The 15,233-nt window shown below is 40.9% G+C and overlaps 1 pseudogene; it reads right to left on the bottom strand.

The window, feature by feature from the left end:
- Positions 1-9,892: 9,892 nt before the first annotated feature.
- LOC106148989 lies at positions 9,893-14,964 on the bottom strand (annotated as a pseudogene).
- Between the last annotated feature and the right edge of the window lie 269 nt (positions 14,965-15,233).

Raw genomic sequence — 15,233 nt, 5'->3', positions numbered from 1 at the left:
TCCTTCCTTTGAGCAATTTCTTTCCCTTTCTTATTATCTGTTGTATATTTTGGGTTTTATTTACTCTTTCATATTCTTACACCCTGGAGAAAATATGATGCTTACACATGTGGGTCTGATTTATTTCACTTATGAGTATGGTCTCTAGTTGCATCCATTCACCTGTAAAAGCCTCGAGTTTACCTTATTTTATAGCTAAGTAATACTCCTTTGTGTAGAAATATCACATCTTTTTTATCCATTCCTCAGCTGATGTGCATTTGGGTTGCTTCCAAGATTTGACAAATTGCACCACTATAAACATGGGTGCACATATATTGCTGTGGTATGACATATTTAACTTTTCTGGAAATATATCCAGAAAGGGAATAGCTGGGTTAAGTGAGACTTCTAATCTTAGTTTTGTGAGGAATCTCCGGACTGATTTCCACAATGGTTTCACCAACCACACTTCCACCAGCAGTGGAGAAGTGTTCCTTTCTCCCCACAGACTCTCTAGCATTTGTCATTGGTTGATTTCTTAATGATAGCCATTCTTTGTGGGGTGAAATGAAATGTCAGTGTTGTTTTAAATTGCATTTCTCAAATGACTAATGATGTTGAACATTTTTTAATATATTTATTCACCATTAGTATTTTTTCCTCTGAGAAGTGTGTGTTCATCTCAGATGCCCATTTTTGGATTGGGTCTTTGAATTTTGGGGGCCTTATTTTTTTAATTCTTTATATGTTCTTGATAGGGGTCCTTTGTCTGAGATTGCTGCTTCTTGTGATGCCCCTAAGCTATCTTTTCTATTAATCTGTTCCATCTCAACAATCAAGATCTCTGTCCTATCCTTGCAGTCCACAGCTATACTGGCGCCTCATTTCTGGCCAAGTTTATAACATTTTAAATCATTTTGCTCAATTCTTTGCTCTTGAGTCTCAAGATAAATCTGATTAAAAGCCCCCAATAGTAGCCATGCCACTGCCTCCTAATTAGATTGCCTTGAAATTTCTTCTGCCAGATTAATTAGTCTGTGACCCTTAATCTTAGTCTTATGCAAAGTCTCTGGGCATGTGCAAAATACAAACTTTCTGCTAAGGCATAACACACATCATCTGGGGTCCAATAGCTAATGCAGTCCTTTCTCCCAGCAGAAAACTCCTGAACGTGGTGTTTCCCAATAGGATTTCTATCAGCCTTCTGGTCTTCTGAACTCTGAGGAGAAACTCCCACACAGTACAGCCTAAGGCATTCCAGCTATATTGTTTAGCTAGAATGTTGAAACTTTTCAAAACTCTTTCCATAATCCATTCCCAAAGGCTCCTGAGCTGTATGATAAGGTATAGTCACAACAAGGACCCCACTTCTCTGGCACCAAATTTTGTCTTAGTTACTTTTCCCTTACTCCTGAGATAAAATACCTGACACCCAAAGTTAAAGGGGGCAAAGTTTATTTAGCTCGCAGTTTGTAGAGGTTTCAGCCCATAACTGATTGGGTCCAAGGCAGGGCAGCATAAGAGGGGCAACAGTTCAGTGTAGTGGAAGAGAGCAAACTCAACAAGAGAGAGTGACAAGGCTCTTTTGATTTCTTATATTCTATGCAGGATACTCACTGTAGGGCAGGTTTAATACTCTCATCCTTAATTCTAGACAGAACTATGCCAAGCCAATCAGTGCACTGATTTACTAATCACATACCCTTAATCCCAGCATCACAAACTCTAAATTCAGCCACCTTTGTAAAAGTCCTATGATCTCATAAGGCTTTGGGGGGATGTGTAGACACAAATTATAACACCAATCAAAAGAAACAGGTTGGCAGAAAGGATCAAGAAACAAGATACAACAATATGCTGGAAGAAGAAACACAATTAATGGAAAAAGAAATTCATAGACTGAAAATCAAAGGATGGAAAACAATACTCCATGTGACAGGAACCCAGAAAAAAACAGGAGTAGTTATTCTATTTGCAGACCAAGTGGTTTCTAAGTCAAGAATGATTAACAGAGACAAAGAAAGTCACTATATCCTTGTCAAAGGGAAATTCAAGAGGAAGAGATAATAATAATAAATATATATGAACCAAATATTAGTGCATCCAACTATACAAAGCAAATATTAATGGATATGAAAAATCAAATAAGCACTAATACAATTGCAGTGGAGGACCTCAATACCCCACTGTCACAAATAGACAGATAAAGCAGACAAAATGTCAAGAAATATCAGAGCTGAACAAAACCTTTGGGTAAATTACCCAGGCTGAACTTGAACTTGTGATTCTGCCTCAGCCTCTCCAACAGCTTAGATTACTGGAGTGTAACACATCTAATTTAGGAGAATTTAAAACGTTTTTTTCCCTGATAGTGTAAAGGTAGACTGCATAACTTTATGAAATTTTTTTTATAGTGCTGGAGATCAAGCTGTGAACCTCCTACATGCCAGACAAGGATTCTACCACTAAGCCACATGCCTGGTCCTACGAACTTTTAACATAAAGGTGGACTTGTCTGTATTAATGAACTGTCCTTAGTTATAGCCATATAGGATAAATAAGTTCTGGTGTTATGTTATGCAATAAGATGACTATCAGTAATGATAATGTATTATATATTTTAAAAACACCAAAAAGGATTTGTCATTTTTAGATGGGGTTTTACTATGCAGTTCTGGTTGGACTTAAACTCACTTTGTAGCCCAGGATGGCCTCAAACTTGCAGGGATCTTCCTGTCTCAGCTTTCTGAGTGCTGTGATTACAGGTATGTGACACCATGCTGAGCCTCAGAAAGAATTTGAACTGTTTCACTACAAATGATGTTTGAGATACCTATCATGATTTGAACATTATATAATGTACACATGTATTGGAAAAAATCACAGGGTACGCACAAATGCATACAATTTTTGTGAGAGGAGGGAAGGATGGAAGGGGAGGGAGTTTGGAAAGGAAGGAAGAAGAGAAGGAAGGACAGAAGGAAACTAAGTGGCTTTCCAGAGAGCCAGACACACAGAGGTTCCTGGAGGTGATGTGCCCGGAGAGCTCCAAACCTCTTTGTATCTGGTGTGACATTTTTTACATTCCCCTTAGCACGCAGAATGAAGACATGAATAATCACAGTTGATATGTGACAATATTGTGTGCATACTAAAACTAAAAGCAATGTGTTGTGCACGGTTTAGAGCCTTGAATCATGGTGCCATTACGAAGTCTGAGAAGTGATGAAAGGCCCTGAGCTGTGATATATTATGAACTCTGAAAAGATAAATATTTCCCAGTTTGGCACATGTGATGACCCTTTCAGCAGCAAATCCATTGTGACCATTTGCAGTGATTGCCAGCTTGGGTGGATTAAGAGATTTTTTGCAGAGGTGATTAGATCTGGAGCACTATATTTATCAGTGAATTAAAACACTGATGTTCAGCTGAATATGCTGAGAGGAAGTGGGCCAAGTTGGAGGGGGTGGGTCACTGGGCTTGTGCCTTTGGAGGGTACGTGTCTCGCTGGCTTATCCCTGTGCTGAGCTGCAGGGCAGTCATGGAGTGAGCAGTGAGCCTGTGTCCTGTCCTTACGCGCTGGTGTTTCTCCCTTGAAACCAGCAGGCCATAGGCTGAAGCTTGTGAAACCACGAACCAAATAAATCTCTCCTTGTTTAAGTGGAGGGTGCCTTGACGTTGTCCTAGCAATGGGAACACTGACTAATACATTCTATTTTAACTATAATTGGTCTAACTGTGATTACTACATGGTAAAATACTGATAATCTGCACTAAATAGGCAGTATGGGTTAGGCTTTTTCCTCACTGCTTTAGCAAAAATACTGTTACGTGGTCACGGAGCCCATTTCCCATTTCTTCCTGAGTAATCCTCTAGCTTTTATTTTGCAAGCCTTGTAGTGTACATGATTGATTCTAAACAACATGTGAGTGGAAGGCGTGTGGGAAGAGCCTGTACTGTACCATGGTGACTAAGAACCATGTCCTTCTCAACTCAGCCATTGTCTGAGCACCAGGGATAGAAAACCCAGTGGAAAAATACAGTGTCCTAGAAAGCAATAATACTCCAGACAGAAGGAGACTGTATCCTTGAATTCTCTAATTTTATGGTGACAAGAACAAGAAATAAAACATTTTTTGTGTGGTAAGGCTTGGAAAATTGGGCCTGTTTTGGGAACAGCAGTTAGCTACTCTGATTAATTCTGGATTTGACATATTAACGTATTCATCTTCCCAACAACCATAAAAGATAGCTAATATTACTTTCTGTACAGCTATAATGTAGATGAAAGTAATGAGAACCGAGAGTTTATGTAACTTTCCCAAGGTCGCATAGCTAAACTCATGGTTTGAACAAGCCATCCTGGTTCCAGAGTTCTTGCTTTTTACCATTGGACTCTATTCACTGGTACTGATCAGTGTTTCATGCTGGTTTTCACAGTAAATCCATGAGTTGTTATCCTCCCTATGTAGATGAGGACATGGAGTTTAACAAAGGACAAATGATTACTAACTTCCAGAGTGCACATCTGAACCCAATTTGAGAGAGCTTCAATTTCTTTTTTAATATGCTACATATTTTACAACATGGCACCTGATATAGGTGAAGAATTTATGTCATTCTGTAGAATTAAGGAAGCCATAGGAGCAAAAGCTATGGAGAAGTCAATTTTGGTTTAAACTGAGAAGTTTTTTCTAGAAGGTTAGCTGTCCAGAATGAACCGGATTGCCTCATGAGGCAGGGATTCCCCCTCACAAGAATGCAGCATGGGCTGCAGGAATCTTCAAGTCAGATATTTTAAAGATTCCTGCACGAGCTGTGTATTTTACTTGGACCCCTGTAAAATACCTTCAAGTCTGAGCCCCTGTGATAAGGACCTATGAGAAGATCAGGCACTTAGGGATTTAGCCTGCACTGTGATCACATGGAAAGTGACAGCGGGTTGAATCGGAATGTGGCAGATTAGATGGAGTTAATAATCACTAATCCATAAACTGTATTATCTACTTGATATTGTTAGAATTAGGTGCCAGTCAGAGGCTGTTGTTAGCTCTTGTTTCTAATTAGCAAGCATAAGAATCTGGCTATGAACCAGGGATATTGCTAAAGGCGAGAGAAACAACCTCAAAGAGAAGTGACATAAGAACAGATGTAAATGTTTTATACCCGATAGGCCACTTCCTTGCCCGGCCTGTCTGGAGATGTAGTGTCTTGAGACACACACACTCTCTTCACGGAGGCTGCTGATCTTGATCAGCCACTCTATCATTTAATATGTGTGTGTGAGGCCAGCTTTAATTTTTCAAGTTCTCTAACTGCTCAGGGATAAGTGCATAAAAGCCAGTCATCCAAACACTGGGCCCCTCCAACTCCACAAGTCTTTAAGCATGTTTTTCAGGGTTCTTAAACCATAGACAAAACAAAAGTTATATTTTACATCCAGTGTGGGATAATTTTGTTTTTGCTTTTATAGTATGTCTCAAATTTGATTCCTATGGAAATTCATATTTCACAAAGTGCAAAGAAGATTTTCAGCCTGTTCTTTTTTTCTTCCTTCCATATGGCTGATTGATTCATCTCATACTGCAGACTCTTTTTCTCACCAAAATGTAATCTCTGGGGCTTTAAATGAATACATCATTGCTTAAATGGTGTAGCATAGCATCGTGTTTCCATTTCAAAGCACAGGCTATGGAGCGAGAGAGGTCTGGGATTAAAATACAGCCCTGACTCCTTACTAGCTATGAAACACTGAGCCCATCACTTTATTTCTCCAGTCTTTTATTTCCTTAGCTGCAAAATCAGGAAAAATCCAAAGCTCTGAATTCCTTTCCTCATCTAAATCTTCACGTATTTTAATTATTTTATTTCCCATTTATTTATTTATTTGGCAACACGTATTAATTGTCCTATGTCAGTGGTGAAGAATCTACGGCATGCATGGTATTTGTTTTTCTTTTCAAACAAAATATGTTAATGCATGAGTTATTTTTTGTAAACTAAAGCCTAAGTATTCAGGTTTAATTGCAGTGTTGGCACTTTGTGATAAATAAGTGGGTTTTGGGTTGTATTTTGGGCACTAATCTCTAAAAGGTTTGCCATCACTGCCTGTGTTATCGAGCACAAATAATATAGCAGTGAATAAAATAGGGTGGTACTTGACTTCAAGGAGTTTAACAACTGCTGGAAAAGATAGCTAGTCAATTTCCCTAATAAATCACTTCATTACCATTGTGAGTAGGTCCATGACAGTAAGGAAGGAAGCTCAAAAGTGTGATTAAAAGGAAATATAATCTATTACCATGGGTTAGAAAAGGCCGATCTGAGAGAACAGCATTTAAATGAATTTGATTCATTCATTCATGAGTTTAGTAATTATTCAACAAATATTTATTAACCACTGCTTCTTTTTGGTACCAGGTATCGAACTCAGGACATCACACTTCGCTAGGTAGGCCCCGTGCCACTGAGCTATATTCCCACCCCTTAATCACTGCTTCTTTCCTGGGCCCTATATGATATGTTTTAGGCTCATTGAGGTGAAAAGAAGATAAAGTTTTCTGAAAGAGCCTCAAATTTCATATGATTTTTTTTGCAACTTCCTTTGCAGTATCAAAATACGCTGTTGGAGACTGAGGAGAATTTGTTAAAAGACAATAAAATGGAGAAGTCACTTTGAAGTGATAGTACTGGCATTTATTTTATGGGAGAAAAGCGAAACAGGAAAGAAATTTAAAGTAAGTTTGGACAGAGCTTTGGCTGAGAGGAATAAGGAAAAGAAAAATTTATGTGTAAAACTCGGTAATTTGTCTGGGAACTTAGCTTGACGCCAGAATGAGTTCTGATGAGAGTATTACTGAGAGGCGTTACTCAGCTCTCTGATTTGGTTGGGTGCATATTTCTTCTAGAATAAATGGTCACATTGCTCACTCGCTTGCAGACTAAATGACAAAGCAGAGCAGGCCACATAATCTGTGAATTCTGGTGTCAAAATCAAACAGTACTCATACCTATTTAGAGTACCAGAGGGATTTTTCCTCATTACGGATATTCAATCTTTACTTAACGATGGAGGAAATTCACACCACAGTGTGTTGGCAGGGCTTTGTTAATATGCAAATTTGACTACAGAAGCCATACTTACAGATGCAATAATCATCGATTTGCACATGCTATCAAATGAGTGGCACATGTGAGATGTTCTGTTTATCAGTAAGCTTGCTGCCTTTGCTTCTAGATGAGTGAGTACCTTTTCCAGTCACATCGAAGTCACAATCACCTTTCTCTTGGACTAATTGCAACCAACACCACATTAGTACATTCCATTCACATTGGCACCTCACCAAATGACTGTTCATGCAGCAACCACCAAATCCTTTCCAAAAGTGCAAACTTGATCAAGCTATTCTTTCTTATTTTTTTCAGGATTATGTCAGTGTGGTTTGACTGCTGTGACTCATTTATCTCTGTGACCTTACCATAAGTGAAGTCCCCAGTAACTTATTTAGAAAATGAATTTAGTAGATTTTATTTTAAGTAGTTTTTGGTTTACAGAAAAGCTGAGAGAAGGATAAAGACATTTCCCATATACTACTTCATTTTTTAAAGATATATTATATTTCCTTATTCTCAACTAGGGGTACACATATATATTTATTTTTTTTTTTATTTTGGTACTGGTTTAGCTTTTTGTTAACAATGGCAAGTTTTATACTTAAATGTTACAATGTTACATCGGTTCTTTAGATTTTTCAGAGATCAAGTTTCTAGGAATGAGTATTGTTTAACTAGAGAGAAAGTTGCCAACCACCACCAGACTCTTCCTACTTTTTAGGATATAGGAGTGATTACGTATTTAGGCATACTCTTACCATGTTCATAACAAAAGTCCTATATACTTCTTAAGTTATCACACATCTGTTATGAATATCTCCAACCACAGAGGCAGATTTGTTAGAATCAGTAAGCTTACACTGACACAACACTACCTAGAGGATATAGGTTGCTTTAAAGTGCACTCTTGGTGCTTGCTGCCCATTCCATGTGTTTGAATAAATGTTCATTGTATTTCCATCACTGTAATGTCACAGTAGTTTTGCTGTCCTACATATCCTCTGTCCTCCTTATGTTCCACCCTACCTGCCTTAAGTCCTGATAACCACTGATCTCTTCATTGACTCCACAGTCTTGCTTTTGCAGATAGGTTTTATAGCTGGATTATATAGCTTGTACCTTTTCAGATTGACTTCTTTAATTTAGTAATACACATATACTGTTTCTTTTATATCTGTTCATGTGAGGAAACCGCTATGGTTCAAACCCCAAAGAATGAACTCAGAGGCAGGAAATGCAGTAAAAGTAAGATGCTTAATCACAAATGATCTTGGAAAATGGTGTTTGCACAGAGACAGGCACTTGGTTTGGAAAACAGTAAGTTTTTATCCCCAGCTTGCAAGGTTCCCTTCTCCCCTCTCTCATTAGCTGAGGTCAGTGAGGCAAAATCTGTCCCCAGCAGCACCTATTGTTTCCTCCTTTGGCCTTCTCCCCTCCCCTTGTGTGTTCTTTCTTGGTGGTTCTTTATGATTTTTGTTTCTCATAACCATGATTCATAAAAACTCATTCGTCTAGCAATTATCTCTTACCCTAGAACTTTATCTTTGTTTGAGTTTAGGCATTCCTTAGGAGTCATTTTGTAGACTGCATTCCCACTATTTGACCCAGTGGTCTGTTGATAAGTGTACTCACCTGCCACCAAATCTCTTTGGAAATGTTTGAAGTTAAAATGAATTATGGACCACCCAATTCTTTTGTTTCTTACAATTCATTAACAATTCATGTGTGTGTGTCTGTGTTCCATATCCATTCACAGGACTGAAGGGCATCTTGGTTTCTTCTGTATTTCAACAATTATGGAAAAAGCCAGTACAAATTTCTATGTGCACTGTTGTATCAGTCAGCATTTTACTAGAGAAACAGATATAACTCAAGCTGTACAAATGTATAAGATATTACAAGACTGGCTTACGACGGTCAGACAAAGAGTTGTATGAGGAAGCATGCAGAGGGTGTCTGCACACTGAGGGCTGAAGGATTCAGTCCAGGGTCTGGAGTTCACTGCAGTGTTCTATGCAAGTCCATACCAGGAGGCTGATGAGTCTCTGACAGAGGGTTGAAGGATCCAAAGCAAAAGCCAAAGATTCTGCACTAGAAACCAGGAGATGAAGTCCAAGCTGAAGGTGAAGACTAGAGCTCCTCCAAAAGGAATGGAAGTTCCTCTGTCCTTCCTCACTTTCCTTTTATACCATCTAGGTGATGGTCCACCCTAGGGTGGTTCCTCTACATCTTAGGGTGGCTCCTCCACTCCCTAGGGTGTAGAATTGCTGAGCCAATTGCTGAGCCAAGTTTAGTTAAGCTTTTAAACTTCCCAAGTTCACATAATCAATCAACCACTACAGTCCACCCCTTGTCAACTTGTCAACTAGACACATTTTTTTAAACCAATCTCCAGATACAAAGACATGTATATAATTGCGCCTAACATGCTATAGCTATCCGTCGTACAGACAGAAATGCAATAATTCCTTTACCCAAATAGAATGTAAATTTTCTTTGGTTGATGTTTACACTTATAATTTCATAATTTAAACATTATAGTACAGGTTTAACAATCCTGAAGAACCAGTATTAAGTCTATCAACATTATATTACATTAACACTATTTAGGGGAGAAATAATACCATTATAATCCTCTTTTCTTATATAAGGAAGTAACCTTTTTGTTTTTTTTCTTTTGGTTTTTCTCCAGTACCAGGAACTGAACTCACGACCTTGCGCTTTCCAGGAAGGCGCTTTTTGCCACTGAACTAAATCCCCAGCCCCTATAATCCTCTTTTCTGTAGCTGGTATTTAGAATTACCTTCTTCCACTACCCATTCTGTATTCTCTTGACCTTCAGTGAGCACCTCAGCAGGTATTGGTTCTTTTCCTGGTGGAGTGACCCATAATTTCATTCCTGAAGGCTCTGGACCATTTGTCATTGTGCCTGTATTAGGTTGTTGTAGTTTTCCATTGACTTTAATAATAGGGCAAGGTAATACTAAGAGGCACCCTAAGGGATCTCCTGCACTCCACATATATTCTTCTTTTCCTCCTCTGTGGAGTAGTAGTCCAATTTCCCCCTGAGAGTCTGGGTCAGTCACCCCTGACAACACTGTGATTCCCTTTCTAGCTTGTTTTCTCAGAGGCAGGAGGAGACCAAAATGACCAGGGGGAAATCTTAGCTCCCAGCTCAATGGTATCATTGTTGTGCTTCCTGGTGCAAGCCTTCCCCCTTCTGGAACTAAGACTTCTAAACCAGCAGAACATAAGGTCGTGGGGACAGGAAGCAAAAATTTTGCTAGTGGATCACTAGGGGTAATGGTGAGTGGTACCATCCCTACTTCCACCCCTTGATTCCTGGACCCATGAATCCTGGCAATGGGGGACACAGTGCCATATAATGGATGCTGATTTAAAGCATATATGGCTGTTTGAAGTACCTTACCCAGCCCTGAAAGCTATTGCCACCTAGATGGCCCTGTAATTTTGTCTTCAAAAGACCTTTCCACCTTTCTATCAATTCAGTTGCTTTTGGATTGTGAGGAAGATGGTAAGACCAGTGAATTCCACGAGCATGGGCCCATTTCCTCACTTCTTTGGCTGTGAAATGTGTTCCTTTGTCAGAGGCAATGCTATGTGGAATCCCATGATGGTGGATAAGACATTCTGTGAGTCCATGGATGGTAGTTTTGGTGGAAGTGTTACATGGAGCAAGGCAAATCCATATCCAGAGTATGTGTCTATACCAGTGAGGACAAGGTGTAGTCCCTTCCATGATGGAAGTGGTCCAATATAATCAACCTGCCACCAGGTTGCAGATTGATCACCAAGGGGAATGGTGCCATACCGGGGACTCAGTGTTGGCCTCTGCTGCTGGCATGTTGGGCATTCAGCAGTGGCTGTAGCCAGATCAGCCTTGGTGAGTGGGAGTCCATGTTGCTGAGCCCATGCATAACCTCCATCCCTGCCACCATGGCCACTCTGTTCATGAGCCCATCGGGCAATGACAGGGGTAGCTGAAGAAGGATGTTGGCCACTATCCACAGACCGGGTCATCTTATCTACTTGATTATTAAAGTCTCCTTCTACCAATGTCACCTTTTGGTGAGCATTTACGTGGGAAACAAATATTTTTACATCCTTTGCCCACATGGAGAGGTCAACCCACATACCTCTTCCCAAATGTCTTTGTCACCAATTTTCCAGTTATGTTCTTCCCATGTCCCTGACCATCCAGCCAGACCATTCGCTATGGCCCATAAATCAGTATATAGTCGCACATCTGGCCATTTCTCCTGCCAGGCAAAATGTACTACCAAGTACACTGCCCAAAGTTCTGCCCACTGTGATGATTTCGCTTCACCACTGTCCCTCAAGGATGTCCCAGAAAGGGGCTGCAATGCTGCAGCTGTCCACTTGCGGGTGGTGCCTGCATAGCGTGCAGAGCCATCCGTAAACCAGGCCCTAGTCTTCTCGTCCTCTGACAGCTGATCATACGGCACACCCCACAAGGCCATAGGTGCATGCTGGGAAACAGAAGGCACTACAGTAGGCGTAGGAGCCATAGGCATCTGGGCAACTTCCTCATGCAAATTACTGGTACCCTCTGGACCTGCCCTGGCTCTATCAAGAATATACCACTTCCATTTAATGATAGACTGTTGCTGTGCATGTCTGGCTTTATGACTCGGTGGATCAGATAATACCCAGGCCATGATAGGCAACTCAGGTCTCATGGTGACCTGGTGTCCCATGGTCAAGCATTCAGTTTCCACTAAGGCCCAGTAGCAGGCCAAGAGCTGTTTTTCAAAGGGAGAGTAGTTGTCTGCAAATGATGGCAGAGCCTTGCTCCAAAATCCTAAAGGTCTCTACTACAATTCACCTAGGGACCTGTCAGAGACTCCAAACAGCATCTCTTTCTACCACTGACACTTCAAGCACCATAGAATTTGCTGGATCATATGGTCCCAGGTGCAGAGCAGCCTGAACAGCTGCATGGACCTGTTGCAGAGCCTTTTCCTGTCCTGGGCCCCACTCCTGGGACCAATTTTGTGTTGATTTGGGGCTTATTTTTGCAAGGGGAACAATAATATAATACAGGACAAATACTTTATATGATTATTTATAGTAGGCACCCAAAGAACAATATACAAAAGAGTACAATAAATCTGTTCACAGACTATAGACCAAGAATCCAGCTGAGAGCTTGGATCCCACAGAAATATCCTGCATGAGTCCAGCTGAGGATCTGGAGCACAAAACAATGCCTCCCACAAATCCTACTGGAGGTCCAGAGCCCATAACAACATCTCATGCAGGCCCATTTCACGGATCTGTGCTGTGAATGCCCAAAGGTCAGTGGTGGAATCTAGGAAGTCTGTGCCAGCAGGATGAAGGATCTGTGCTATGAGGCTAAGGGGCCTACACTGGAGCCAGTAAGCAATGCTCAGAAGAACCAGAGCTCCCCTGAAAGGTACCACAGCCATCCTCAGCAACAGTGAGGTCCGGAGCTCCTCCAATGATCAAGATGGCCGAGTTCCCATCAGGGAAGCCAACACAGCAAACTTCTCAGGAGACTGGCAGTGCACCATCTTCCCCTCCAGAGCCAGGAAGTGATGCTCAGAGTGAGGACCAGAGCTCCCCCAAAGTGAACCAAAGTCATTCTCAGTGCCAGTGAGGTCCCAAGCTCCTCAGTGGATGAAAATAGCCAAATTCATCAGGAAAGCCAGCATGACAAGCTCCTCCAAAACAACCAACAGCTCCTTACAGCTCTACCAACTCCCAAGAGCCTCTTTAGTTCCCAAAAGTCTCTCTTCTTCTCCAGGTCTGCCTCTTATGCTGCTGGCAACAGTCCCCAGGTGTGCCTCCCCCACCCAGCACCATGCTTACTCAGTTCAGCTGGGGGTTGTAAGTTGACCACCAGTTATCAATACATTACAACTGTACAGGTTATTATGTGAACAGAACTTATAAACTCCTATTGAAGTGGTGTGATTACTGGCTTGCATAGTAAGAGTGTGTTTAGTTTTGTAAAAACTACTAAACTGGCTTCCAAAGTAGATGTACATTTACATTCTCACAAGCAGTGAATAATCACTTGTTTCCCTTCACTGGTGTCTGCTCTTGATATTGTCAGAACTCTGGAGTTTGGTCATTCTAGTGGACATGTGGTGGACTCTCATTGTTATTTTAATTTATATTTTCCTTATAAGAATGATGTGGAGCTTCTTTTCATATGTTTATTTGCCACTTGAATATCATTTTTATTGATGTGTCTACTAAGATCTTTGGGCCCTTTTTGGCTTTCTTTTTGTTGAGCTTTAGAATTTTTGCTGTTGTTCTTTTTATTTTTTTCCTATTCTCTTTAAAATAAATAAAAAAGAATTTTTGTATACTTTTAACAACATTCTTATTAGCTATATTTTATGCAAATATCTTCTCCTAGTCTGTTGCTTGTCTTTTTCCTCTCTTGACAGAGTCTCTTGAGCAGAATATTTTTTTATTTCAATGAACTCTAGTTTATTTCTTATTTCTTTTATAGATCATATCTTTGGCATTGTGTCAAGTTCAAGGTCACTTAGATTTTCTTCTATTTATATTCTTGGAGTTTTGTAGTTTTGCACTTTATATTAAAATATGTGATCCACTTTTGCTTAATTTTTGTGAAGAGGGTAAATTCTTGTCTCAAGTACTTTCCTCTCACTGCTGAGACAAAATACCCAATGTCCAAAATTAAGGAAGGAAAGATTTTTTTAGCTTACAGTTTGTGGAGGTTTCAGTCCATACTTGGTTGGCTCTAAGGCAGGGCGGTACATGGCAGAGGACAACAGTTTATGGTAGTGGAAAACAGCAAAAGGAGCAAGAGCAAAAGAGGGGAGCAGTGGGGAGAGCAAGCTTCTTTCTCTTCTTTATATTGTATGCAAACTACCCGCCCTAGGTGGGTAGCACTCACAGACAAAATCCCAGCATTGGACCATGGATCAATCATAAACTCTAGAAGCCTGCCCCATAACTGCATGAGGATTTAGGGGGACATCCAGACACAAACCGTAGCACTCTGCCCCTGACCCCTAAAAACTCATGCATATCCCTTTGTGCAAAAGGCATTTTAGTCCATCTCTAAGAGTTGCCAAATTCCTAACAGTTTCAGCATTGCTGAAAAGTCCAAGTCCCAAGTCTTCTCCAAGATCTAAGGCAAACTCTAGGCTGTGATCCCTTGTACAAATGAAAAGTTGAACACTTCCAACATTCAATGGCACAAGATAAACATTACCATTCCAAAGGGTACAAAAGGGAATACAAAGCATTGGGACCAAAACAAGTCCAAAATCCAACAGGGCAAACATTAAACATCATAGCTCCACATTCAGTATCTAAGGCAATCTGTGGCAAACTGTGAGCTCCATGTGGTTCCACCTCTATGGCACTTCTTGTGGTTGTAGCTGCCATGGCTTCTCTCTTGGGCCTGCTTTGCTCCCTTCTTGCAGCTTTCCTCCCTTCTTGCAGCTTTCCTAAGACAATCCACATTCCTGGCTTTTCCAAACTTCTGGGGTCTCCAGTGCACCTTTGGCTCCTCATTCACAGCTTCACATGCTGCCCTCTCAGGGACACACTGCCTGGCCTCCCAGGCCTTCTGAAATCTAGGTGGAAGCCTTTTTAACCTCAGAACTCTTGCATCCTCCATGTGCCTAAAACCAGTGCCATGTGGATGATGCCAAGGTCTGCTGCAAGAAAGCTTTTCTCTTGGCTGTAGGGGTGGAGTATCTGGATCACTTACCACTCTGAAGCTGATTCTGAGGAACAAATTCTCTATAGTGCCACTATTTTGGAACCTGGTGCAGCCTCCACCTCCATTTCGGACCATAAGTTTCACTGCTGCCATTCTGGAACATGGTGCTCTGTGGCTTTCTTCTCAAAGCAAAGTCTTTCACATTTGCAGGTTTGAGGCTGCAAAGGGTGGAGACTCAGGTCTTCTAGTGATGCCCTCAGGTCATCTTTTCTACTCTCCTGTTCCTTCTCAGCAATCAAGATCTCCTCAGCTCTATCTCTGCAGTCCGCAGGTTTACTGGAACTTTCCCCTGGCCAAACTTACAATGTTTTCAATCATCCTGTTGGGCTCTTTGCTCTTGGTTCTCAACATAAATCTGGCTA

This window comes from Chinchilla lanigera, unplaced genomic scaffold, assembly GCF_000276665.1.
Source record: "Chinchilla lanigera isolate Chin_1 unplaced genomic scaffold, ChiLan1.0 scaffold00034, whole genome shotgun sequence".
Classification (NCBI taxonomy): Eukaryota; Metazoa; Chordata; class Mammalia; order Rodentia; family Chinchillidae; genus Chinchilla; species Chinchilla lanigera.
Note: the sequence above shows the minus strand (reverse complement) of the source record. Positions and strands in the feature narration are given on the sequence as shown.